This window comes from Saccopteryx leptura, chromosome 1, assembly GCF_036850995.1.
Source record: "Saccopteryx leptura isolate mSacLep1 chromosome 1, mSacLep1_pri_phased_curated, whole genome shotgun sequence".
NCBI classification, from domain to species: Eukaryota; Metazoa; Chordata; class Mammalia; order Chiroptera; family Emballonuridae; genus Saccopteryx; species Saccopteryx leptura.
In genome coordinates, this window is record NC_089503.1 from 364,939,317 (window position 1) to 364,951,578 (window position 12,262).

At 34.0% G+C, this 12,262-nt stretch overlaps 1 protein-coding gene across 1 annotated transcript in view; it reads left to right on the forward strand.

Moving 5' to 3' along the window:
* The window catches only part of COL21A1 (collagen type XXI alpha 1 chain), a 208,719-nt gene that overhangs the window by 147,852 nt on the left and 48,605 nt on the right, over nucleotides 1–12,262 (forward strand). The gene's annotated exons all lie outside the window — the stretch shown is intronic.

A 12,262-nucleotide genomic window follows, 5' to 3' on the forward strand; every position in this document is an offset into this window, starting at 1 on the left:
CTAAGAAATCAATATTGGCAAATTGTTGGAAACCGAACTCAATACTTTATTTGGATTTTATTAGTTTTTTCACTATTGTCCTTTGTCTGTTCCAGGATCCAGTGCAGGATATCCCACTTTGCACTTATTTGTCATACTTCTTTATCACTTGATCTGTGATAATTTCTCAGTTTTTCTTTCTTTCTTTTTTTTTTTTCTTTTATGACTTTCACAGTTTGAAGAGCCTTGGCTAGGTATTTTGTAGATGTCACTCAATTTGGATTTGTCTGATGTTTTCTTCTTGATTAGACAGGGATTATAGTTTTTTTTGAGGGAAGAATAACACAACAGAGAATTGCCCTGTTAGCATATTGGAGAGTATGTACAATCCACAAGTAAGCATAGCTTTTATTAACTTTGATCAACTGTCAGGTTTCTTCACCAGAAAGTTACTGATTTTTTCTTTCTATATTTCCTTTGGAATTAATTCACTAAATCCAGCCTACTCAAGATGGGAGTAGGGGTAGAATTAAGCTGCAACTTTCAGAGAGGAGAGTATCTACATATCTTCACATTCGTTTGGGGGGAGTTATGGTGGTAACCATATTGAGCCTTCCAATCTTAGAACATGGTATATTGTTCTACTTTCCTAGGTTTTTTAAAATTTATCACAGCAGTGTTTTGGTTTGCAGCATACAGCTCTTGTATGTTAAATTCATATACAAGTATTGTATTTCATTTTATCATACTCTTCTAAATAGACTTTAAAATTTTATTTTTGTTTTTTTGCTAGTATATGAAAGTACGGAATTAGTTTCGGTACACAGATCATATATCATATTTCTTGCAATATTGCTGAAATCATTTATGGCTTCGTGTAATTTTCTGTATAAATTTCTTAGGGTCACCTGCTTAGATGATAATATTCTCTGCAAATAAAGACATTTTTTTATTTTTCAAACTAATTTAGGTAATTTTATTTATTTTAATAGTTTTATTGCACTGACAGTGCCCTCCAATGCAATGCTGAATAGAAGTGGTGAGGGTATACATTCTTTCCTTGTTTCTGACCTTGCACAGAAACCCTGCCATTTTTTACCAGTAAGTGTTAGTTGTTAGTTTTTCATAGAAATACTTCCTCAGGTTGAGGAAATTTTTTTTCCTAATTTTTTCAAATGTTTTTCTCTTTTTAATTATGATAAGGTGTTAAGTTTTGTCAAAAAACTTTTCTTTACTAAAGTAGATTATATGGTTTTCCTCCTTTATTTCCTTGAAATAACTAAGAACATTAATTGAGTTTGTATGTTACACTAACCTTGCATTGTTGGAATAAATCCAGTTGGTCATCTTATATTATTGTTTTTATGAATTTAGGATTTAAATTGTAAATATTTTGTATTGAGTTTTGTGTCCTTCGTCATGAGGGGTATCGGTCAGTAGTTTTTGTGTGATATTTTTGTACAGCTTTGGTTTTCAGGTAATAATACTAGCTTCTATTTTCTGAAAGCATTTATACAGAATTAACATCACTTCTTCCTTATTTATTTGTTAGAATTCAGCAGGGAAGCCATGTGGACCTGGGCTTTGTAGGTATAAGGAAAATTTTAATCACTAATTAATTTCCTTTACTAAACATAGGGGTGTTTAGATTTTTTTCTTATTGAGTAAGTTTTAGTAATTTGCGCCTTTCAAGGAATTTGTCCATGGTCTTTAACTTTCAAATTTATTGACATATTTTGTTTATAATATTGTATTATTCCTGTTTTTAATGCAGGGTTTATAATAGTGTTTTATATTTCATTCATGGTATTATAGTTTGTCATAATGGGGTTTTTTTTTTTGTATTTTTCTGAAGTTGGAAATGGGGAGGCAGTCAGACTCCTGCATGCTCCCGACCGGGATCCACCTGGCACGCCCACCAGGGGGCAATGCTCTGCCCATCTGGGGCGTCGCTCTGCTGCAACCAGAGCCATTCCAGCGCCTGAGGCAGAGGCCACAGAGCCATCCTCAGTGCCCAGGCCAACTTTGCTCCAATAGAGCCTTGGCTGTGAGAGGGGAAGAGAGAGACAGAGAGGAAGGAGAGGGGGAGGGGTGGAGAAGCAGATGGGTGCTTCTCCTGTGAGCCCTGGCTGGGAATCGAACCTGGGACTCCTGCATGCCAGGCTGACGCTCTACCACTGAGCCAACTGGCCAGGACTCATAATGGTTTTTTATTGGTAGTTTCAATTGAAATCAAGCACCAGGGTATTTTTCCTCATCTTTCCCCCTGCCATTTGGGTCTGGTGCTTTTTTGTTGAATAGTTCCTTAATAACTTTCTCTTATTTTTACATAAAAATTGCTCTTCTTAAGCATTCTAGCTCTCATAGGATGAATAATACTTAAACTTTATTTTCTTAACAAATTAGCCATTCCACCTAGATTTTTCAAGTGATTTATATAATATAATGTGCAAAGTCCTTTCATCATTTAAGAAAGTTCTGCTTAGCACTCTCCATTCCAGGTGCAAGCGCCCACCTTTCTCCTCCTCCCCCTCTCCTCCTGTTCCTCTCAGAACTGTTTTCCTTGCCTCTCTCCTTCCCCTAAGACCTAAGCTATCAGGGAGCCCACGAGACTTGCAACCAGGAGAGCAATGGGCAGCAAGTAGCAGACCATTCCGGGCTGACCCTCTGTACCTGTCTCCAAGGCCCCTTTATTCTGGTTTTCTTCCTATATGGCCAAGAAATTTTTCCTTTACTTGTTGAAAAATATTTTTATTTAATTATTTCAGTCATTATTTTTCCTTTGTCATTACTTACTTTGAATATTTACATACTTACTTTTGTGTGTGTGTGTGTGTGTGTGTGTGTGTGTGTGTGACCAAAACAGAGAGGGACAGATAGGGACAGACAGGCAGGAAGGGAGAGAGATGAGAAGCGTCAGTTCTTCGTTGGGGCACCTTAGTTGTTCATTGATTGCTTTCTCATATGTGTCTTGACTGGAGGGCTACAGCTGAGCCAGTGACCTCTTGCTCAAGCCAGCAACCTTGGGCTCAAGCTGGTGAGCCTTGCTCAAACAAGATGAGCCCATGCTTAAGCTGGCGACCTCGGGTTTTCAAACCTGGGTCCTCCATGTCTCAATCTGACGCTCTATCCACTGTGCTACCGCCTGATCAGGCTGGTATGTATTTATGGATTTCTGTTTTGTTGGTTTTTATTCAAAGATCCAACACTGTAATTTAATTATTGTTTTCATTGATTTTTCTGGTTTTTAAAAACTTTTATTAATATAGTTTCTTTTATTAATTTCTATGTTTTTTCTAGCTTTTACAATTGTAAATTGAATTTATTTTTATTCTCTTACTATTTTTTGCTCTAGGTAAATTATAAATATTTTCTGATTATGGCTTCAATTGCATTCCTTTGATTGTAATGCACAATGTTTTCATTAACATTATTTTTAGAAAATCTTGCCATTTTGGTTTATTTCCATTTTTTAAAGATTTGTTGAAAAGTTAAAATAAATTTAGATTGAAAAGTCTCGAATTTTGATTCTGTTGTCAATTTCTGATTTTATAGCTCTGTGTCAGAGAATGTTATTTGTATAATTTCTTCTTTATGGGATTTATTGAATTGTTTTCTTTGACTTATTATATGTTCAATTTTCAGGAATGTTCTCTGTGCATATGAGAAGGTAAATCTCTATTTTGAGAAAGTAAAACTCAATATACATTCATAAGATTTACTTACTGAATACCTTGCTTAAATGTTCTGTATACTTCCTTTGGTTTCTTTATCCTGTCTGGGACAGAGTGTGGTGTGTGAGTGTCCTATTTGTGTGTGTTCATGTTTCTCGTTCTACCTTCTGTTTCATGAAGGTGGTTTTATGTTATTTGTTGCATAGATATTCATAACTATTACATCTTAATTTTTAATTTTGGCTTTAGCATCATCAAATGTCATTTTTTTGTCTTTGTTATTAATTTTTACCTTGAATTTTACATTCTCTTTTATCAGGACTTTATTTCTCCTTTCTGATTATTTTTATTTGCTTACTAAACCTTTGCCTGTCTTCTACTGTGTTAGGTTTAAGTTTTGGAATCACTTAGTTTTAGTTATTTCTCATGTCAAGCATAGAGTTAGTCTTTGCTTTTTAAAGCAATCTGAAATATTTTTCTTTTAGGAGATTGAATCTTTTTATTCATAAGCTGATAGATTTTGTCTTTGCCATACTACTTATGTTATAGGCTATATATTTACTATGCCTCTTTCTTCATTTGGTCTGTTGTTTTATCTTTTTTGCTTTTATTTTCTTTGGAATTTATGATGTGTGTGTGTGTGTGTGTGTGTTCTAGTTTTCCCCATCCTGATTTTATTGAAATATTTGATACACAGTACTGTGAAAGTTTAGGATATAAAGCATAATGATTTCACTTACATATATTGTGAAATGAATGCCACTGTAAATTTAGCTAACATCTAACATATAGGTGCAAAAAAGAGAAAAAGAAAAAACATTTTTTTTTTGTATTGAGAACTCTCAGGATTTATTATTTTCATGGTTTTCAAATATACCACTTGGCACTGCAAACTATTAATAGTCTTTATACAAATACCTGTAGTAGTCTATAAAAGCACATCAGAATTCCCTTAATCCCCTTTATTTTAGGCATCTAATCTTTGTTTTGTTAACTTTAAATGGTACCCTGTTATTTGTGTTGCAATTAACAAATTTATTCTACTTTCCCTTTTCCATTATCTTTACTTGTTCAATCATATAACTTCTGCTTTTTCAGATCCATAAATATATTTAACAGTCATCACCAGTCCCTTCACTAATATTCGATAGTCATAATCTGAGTCTGATGAAAAATCTTGTCTGTATACTCCTTAGATTCTCAGCATTCTTATATTTTAACATATTCTTCAATATTCTTGTTACCTGAATGAATAACAACTTGTGCAACTATCATAAAAACATTATCTCTGTGTTTTTCTTGAATGCCTTTAAAATGCTGCTCCACTGCTGTCATGTATGTCACTGGTGTCAACCTAATTGTTTGCCCTTGTTTCTTTGTTTGGAAGCCCAGAGAGGTATATATATATTTTTTTAACTTTATGTTTTAAGTCTAATAGCATAATTTATGTATCAGAATTAATAATTTTAGTTATCCCAAAATTCTTTCAATAAGTAGATTCAGGGCTTCTTTTAATTCTGGAATGTTCTCTTGCATTTAAGTTTTAAATAGAACTTTTATTTTACATTATTTGGTATATAGATATGTTGAGACTTCTTTAACTGTCTTTTATCTCTGTCACTTTCTGATCCTTTTTTTTAAAAATTCTATTTTTATTTGCTATGTTTAGTTTATCCTCATTGCCTTTTAATATTTTTTCTTTCTAAATTTTATTAAGAAAATTAAATTTAATGGGGTGACGTTGATTAATAAGAGTACATAAGTTTCAGGTAAACATTTCTTTAGCATTTAAACTGTTGATGGTGTTGTGTGCCCATCACCCAAAGTTATATCGTTTCCCATCATCTTATATTTTTCCCTTTTTACTCCCCTCTCCCTGGTAACCACTTTTATCTATGTCCATGAGTCTCAGTTTTATATCCCACCTATGTATGAAATCATACACAGTTCTTAGCTTTTTCTGATTTACTTATTTCACTCAATATAATGTTCTCAAGGTCCATTCATGTTGTCATAAATAGCACCATGTCATTATTCCTTATGGCTGAGCAGTATTCCATTATATATATGTGCTGTGTCTTCTTTATCCAATCCTCTATTGAAGGATACTTTGGTTGTTTCCATGTCTTGGCCACTGTGAATAATGCTGCGATGAGTGTGGGAGTGCATGTGTCTTTACATATCAATGTTAGTGACCTTGATTGTTTTTTCATATGCCTATTGGTCATTTGTCTTTTTGGGAGATGTGTCTGTTCAGGACCTCTCCCCATTTTTTAATTGGATTGTTTGCTTCTTGTTGCTGAACTTTATGAGTTCTTTATATATTTTGGATATTAACCCCTTATTGGAGTAAATATCATCTCCCATTTGGTTGGCTGCCTTTTTGTTTTGTTGTTGGTTTCTTTTGCTGTGCAGGAGCTTTTTAGATTGATATAGTCCCATTCATTTATTGTTGCTTTTACTTCCTTTGCCTTTGGGGTCAAATTCATAAAATGTTCTCTATTGCCAAAGTCCATAAGTTTAGTACCTATGTTTGCCTCTATGTAATTTATTGTTTCAAATCTTATATATAGGTCTTTGATCTATTTTGAATTAATTTTGGTGCAGGAGGACAAACTGTAGTTAAGCTTCGTTCTTTTGCATGTGGCTTTCCAATTTTCCCAGTACCATTTATTGAAGAGGCTTTCTTTTTCCACTGTGTGTTTTTGGTTTCCTTGCTGAAGATTATTTGTCCATATATATGTGGTTTTATTTCTGGGCTCTTCATTCTGTTCCATTGTTCTCCATGTCTGTTTTTCTGCCAATACCATGCCGTTTTGATTATTGTATCTCAAAGTATAATTTGAAGTCAAATGGTGTGATACCTCTGGCTTTATTCTTTTTCTCAGGGTTGCTTTGGCTATGTGGGGTTTTTTATGGTTCCATACAAGCCTGGTGATTTTTTGTTCTATTTCTTTAAAAAACAACATTGGGATTTTGATGGGGATTGTATTAAATTTGTATATTGCTTTGGGTATATGGCCATTTTAACTATGTTGATTCTTCCAGTCTGTGAACATGGAATATTTTTCCATTTTATTGTATCTTTTTCAATTTTTTTTCAATAATGCTTTGTAGTTTTTAGGATATAGCCTCTTCACATTTTTTGTTAAGTTTATTCTGTATTTTATTTTTTGCTGTTGTAATTGTAAAAGGATTGTTTTTTTTTAAGGTCATATTTCTAATTTATTTTACTTTTGCCCTTGTTAAGAGAGGAGCTTACTTGGATTTTTTTTTTTTCATTTTCTGAAGTTTTATTATTGGTGTATAGGAAAGCTGTAGACAGGATCGACATCTGCAAAAAGTGATACCTTTTCTTATTTCCCAATATGGATACCTGTTATTTCTCTCTCTTGCCTGATTGCTCTGGCTAAAACTTTCAGCACTATGTTGAATAAGAATGATGAGAGTGGGCAGCCTTATCTTATTCTTGATTTTAGAGGAAAAACCTTAATTGTAAAGTTAAATCTATTCCCTCTTGGTTTCTAGTAATTTAATCCTAAGGTCCAAGATGATTTTGTCCTTTCAATTTGTTTCCTGAATTAATTTTATTTTATATATTCTCCCCTTTTTTTACATCTGAAAATGGTTGTATAATATTAATCTAGGCTACAGCATTTTTTGTTGCAACTTTCTCCTGCTTTGTGTTTATTTTTGTGTGAGAAAAATTTATTGAAATTTTTTAAATTCTCATTTTCTATTTTTTTCTTTGAGTCGTTTTGACTGGGTATTGTCTGCTGATTCCTCTGCAGTTTGAAATGTCATATAAATATATTTGACTTGTAATAGTAGGCAGTGTGTAAAAGTTTGAGTAGCTTCCTAGGCTTCTTTGAGTGTCTCTTTTATAGCGAAGTTAGATGTTTCCTCAAACAATGGAATTATTTGCTGGGAAGGGTTCAGTATACCTTCTGTGGAGAGGGTGGAGAAGTGAAAAGTATAATGTGTTCATTTAAGATTCTGTGGCACATCCAAGAGTAGCTAGCTGTCCAGCAGGTAGTTAGTTAGATCTAGATAAGAAGCTCTATCTCATTTGGAATGGGGAATGAATGGAATACTGAACAGAGTTGGAAGAATTACCTTAGGTTGTATAAAGATCATCTGTTTCACTGTAAAAATAAATGCAATGCAGGTAGGTGTGTTGGTTGGTTGACAAGATGTCTGACTTGTTTTCTCAAAGGAAGTGGGAGTTGTTGTCTGTTGCAAGGGGGACAAAAAGGCGATTTTGTTGATTGGATAACTTTTTATATATCTATTTGGAAAATACGACAGAGAGTAGGTCAACAAAGTATAGAAGCCAAACTGAATTCCAGTTGAAGCCAAAAGTTACAATCTGTATGACTATTGTACTATTTTTTTCTCTCCTGTGTCTATACTTAGAAGCCTAACATTGGGTCTGAAGAGGCTTTTAGTTTGATTTACTAAGTATTGGGTCTTGCACAAGCAAGTGAAGCAGATTAACATGAGGTAAAGGGGTAAGAATTTAGTTAGAGAGCAGTTGAAATACTGACACATGGTTTATAAACTGGATATGAAAGGAAGTGAACACAGGAGAGGACAGATTATAATGAAGGGTATGATTTATTGGATACTTAGTACATGCTTGGCTCTTTCCCCAGCACTTTATAGGCATTTTCTCATTAATATCATAAATCATTATGAATTATAAAATTTAAAAAGTTACCCTTTTACATATGAGCAAACTGAGGAATGGAGAGGCGAGGTAATTTGTCCAAGATTATGTAGCCATAATTTAATAACCAACGAAAATTTCTTTCACCAAATTGTTGGAAAACCATTATACCCAAGTAATATTTTCCAAATATAGGATATGATAATTAAACTATTGACTTTATTGTTATTATGCATTTTAACAAGATTAAAATGTTGACATTTAAAAAATACTCATTTTGCCTAAATTATATTGCCAAACCATAGCAGTACAAATATAAAAACATTTAAATGCTAAAACAAATCATAAAAGTAAAGGATCATTAAAACCCCACCTTTTTAGGTGACAATGGAGTAGCTAACTTTTGTGGTTCTCCCCTTCTTTGCTTAGAGCTGTGCAAGGCATTTTCACAAAGACTCTTTATTTTTTGTTAAAAAAGAAGACCATGGCCTGACCTGTGGTGGCGCAGTGGATAAAGCGTCGACCTGGAACACTGAGGTTGCTGGTTCAAAACCCTGGGCTTGCCTGGTCAAGGCACATATGGGAGTTGATACTTGTTGCTCCTCCCCCCTTCTCTCTCTCTCTCTCTCTCTCTCTCTCTGTCTCCTCTAAAATGAATAAATAAATAAATAAATAAATAAACAAAAATAAAGGAAGACCTATGAAATTGGGAGTATTAATGTCACTTAGGCATTAAGGTTCTATTAAGAACTTAAAGAATTTACTCAAAAGTGGCGTCAGTCCTGTGGCAAAACTAGAATCCCAGGCCTGGTTTGTGTGTTCCTGTCCATGGATGATGCCTTCTAAACTCAGGCCTGCTGGCCCGTCAGCCAGGAGGAGCTTCCCAGCCTTCTATATTCAGTACGAGCTCTGGCATGCTGGAAGTGTGTTTACACAGGAAGAATAAGCCATGCGGTAGGATCAAAGTAAAAATAAAGTGGTTAATAACAAAGTAAAGATCTTCCTCAAAATTATAATCTGTTGTAATGGTCATACGTCTTTTACCTGATTTTAAGGATTACTATGGTCACAGACTAAATTACTCTTCATCCTTTTTTATTTTTTTTGTGGATAAGTACCAAAGACCACAGCATGAAAGGAGATACACATGCAGTACAAGTTTCATATGTCTGTTTTTGGTTAAATTTTCTTCTTAAAAATAAGTTTTTTTGTTGTTGTGTTTTGTAAAATAAATTATCTTTGATAATAGCTGTAGAAATTGAGTTGAGGAATAATGTTTAGCATGACGTTTTCTCAATTATTATTATTTTTTTAATCAAGGAAGAAGTTAATAAGTTGGCAAAATGATAATTAGAGGTAGTGGCATGCTATATAACTTTTTCCATCAGCCAAACAAATTGGTGTATGTGTATCTGGTTCTCAAGGTTATCAAAGCAATCAAGTGATCAGATTAGGTTCTGGTTACAATACTGAATTTCACATATTAGTTGCATACTGTGTTCAATTATGTTAAGACAGATGGCCAAGAAGAAATCATCCTTCCATTTCCCAATGACACATTAAAATAATGAAGAGAAGTCTTCTAGGTAAAGATTATTGGCTCCCATTTTATGATAATTAACTTGCATAATCTTCCAAAAAGAAATGCTGTAGCCTTATCTACAAATGTTTTTATTTTCCATTTTATTTGTTTGAAATTGAGCATTTAAAAATAAATAGTCCATTTCCCTTTCTTAAATGTTTGTAAGGAATGGGATATACAGCCTTATATAGAGTCTTACATTCTGTTTAGCACTAGTCTAAATATTGTAGGTGATTAAAAAAAAAACTCATGTAAGATGTGCTTTCTGCATTTAAAGAATGTTCAAGTCAGAAAAACAGTATCTTCATAAACAAGACACCAGCTAAACAACCCAGCCATCATAAAACTCAGTGCCAAGTGTAAAGCTATACAATGCTAGTGTAGTTCAAAGATAGAGGACCTTGTAAGAGTAGAAAGGAGATGTAAGTCTCTCTCTCTCATGACCTGGGCAGGAGCTGTGGGTCTCAAAGTGTGGCCCCAAGAACAGCAGTAGTAACACTTTCTGGAAACCTGTTAGAAATGCAAACAATTGGGATCCACTCCAGACTTATGGAATCAGGGACTCAGATCTGCAGAGTAACAAACCCTGTAGGAGATTCTGATGATCTAATATTTGAGAATCACTGCTATAGATGATAAAGAATAGCTTATGTATCATTCTGATTATCTGTCCTAACAAGAAGTAGGAAGAATAAGGATAAACTAAATCCTCAAATAATTGTAGGATTTCATTATCGATTAACCTTGCTGGTGGTTACTTTAAAAAACAAACAAGCAAAAACCCCCCCCAAAACAAACCCTCCTGCTAATTAGAATAAAACAATAACATTTGAATCTATAGTCAGAGAAGTAAAAGGAGAGATTTTACCAAACAAAGTAGTCATGTAATTCCAAGTTAGTTTTTTCTATTATTTGACAAGTGCCCTCCCCCATTTATTGTAGGTACAAAAGATCTAAACTCCAGATTTGCTTAACAAGTCACATATGACAGTATAGTACCTGACGGTAGGGGCAGTTAGGTGGCCTCAAGACTCAGAGCCATGGTTCCCACAGCAGACTCAGCTGGAGGTCTGTTAAAACAGATGTTCAGGCTCCACCATCCAGAGTTTCTGATTTCATAGGTCTGCAGTATGGTCTGAAATTTTGCACTTTGAAGAAGTTTCCACATGAAGTGGGGCTGATCTGGCTGCTGTGAGGAGCCATACCTGAGAACCTCTGACTTGGAGGGATCTCCCTATGGAATTGAATGTTGAGTAAGCGTATAGTCATTGCGTTAGTTCCCTGATGATTTAGGACCAGGAATGTCCCTTTTCTCTAAATTTTCAGGCTTTTAAAGTTGTAGCTTTTAAATTAAGTGGATAAAAATTAGATTTTTGTTTCTCAGAAATTTTTAAGCTTTTCCGTAGAACCATTAGGTCAGCAGGACCTCCCCCGGTTTGGTTAACTTACAGGAAAGCATTATACTTCTGCTCACTCTATTCTCAGCTGTCAGCTAGTGTTTGTAAATAAATTGGAACAGATGAAATGTTTGGTTTTAGTTGGTATTTCACTGTGCTAATGAAATGCAAGAATTCATAAAAGTGAGAGACTCCGTGTTTATATAACGTGATATGGTTGAATGTTCTCCTAAGTGCTGATTATATTAGCCAAGTTTTATTGGTTCTTCCCTCTGTGGTTCATTTCTTATAATTTTGGGAAATTCATTAGAATGTGAAACGATGGAAAGCAATATGTTGGCATACGCTTAGTACCATGTATTCTGAGACACTTCCCCTATTTCAATTCAGGCATTTGAAGTATTTTTAAAAAGTGCTTTTGTTTTACTTTGTCTCTTGCTCTCGTGTAGAATGAAATGGTCTCCCTGGTATGAAACAAGTGTTTACTTGTTATAATCTAACACTTCACTGAACAGAGACAAAATCATGGCTTTTAAAGACTGTTAGGTTTTAAAACACCTACATTTGGGAAACACTTTTAGGATGCTAAATGGTGAAAATAAAATAAGATGGTTAAATAATTTGAGCATAAAAATGTAAAGATATATACCTAAAAAATTATTATACTTCATACAGGCACCTAAATTTTTTGATATTCATTTTAAATAGTAGCTACTGAAGTGCCAAATGATTTCAAGTCATAACCCACATGTAACTTCATTACCTGTTTCTTAATTTTATTTATTGATTGATTTTTGAGAGAGAGAGAAACATTGATTTGTTGTTCCACTTATTTATGCTCTCATTGATTGATTCTTGTATGTGCCCTGACTGGGGATCAAACCCACAACCCTGGTGTATTGGGATGATGCTCTAACCAACTGAGCTACCCGGCCAGGACAATAACTCCATTCTTAATGAA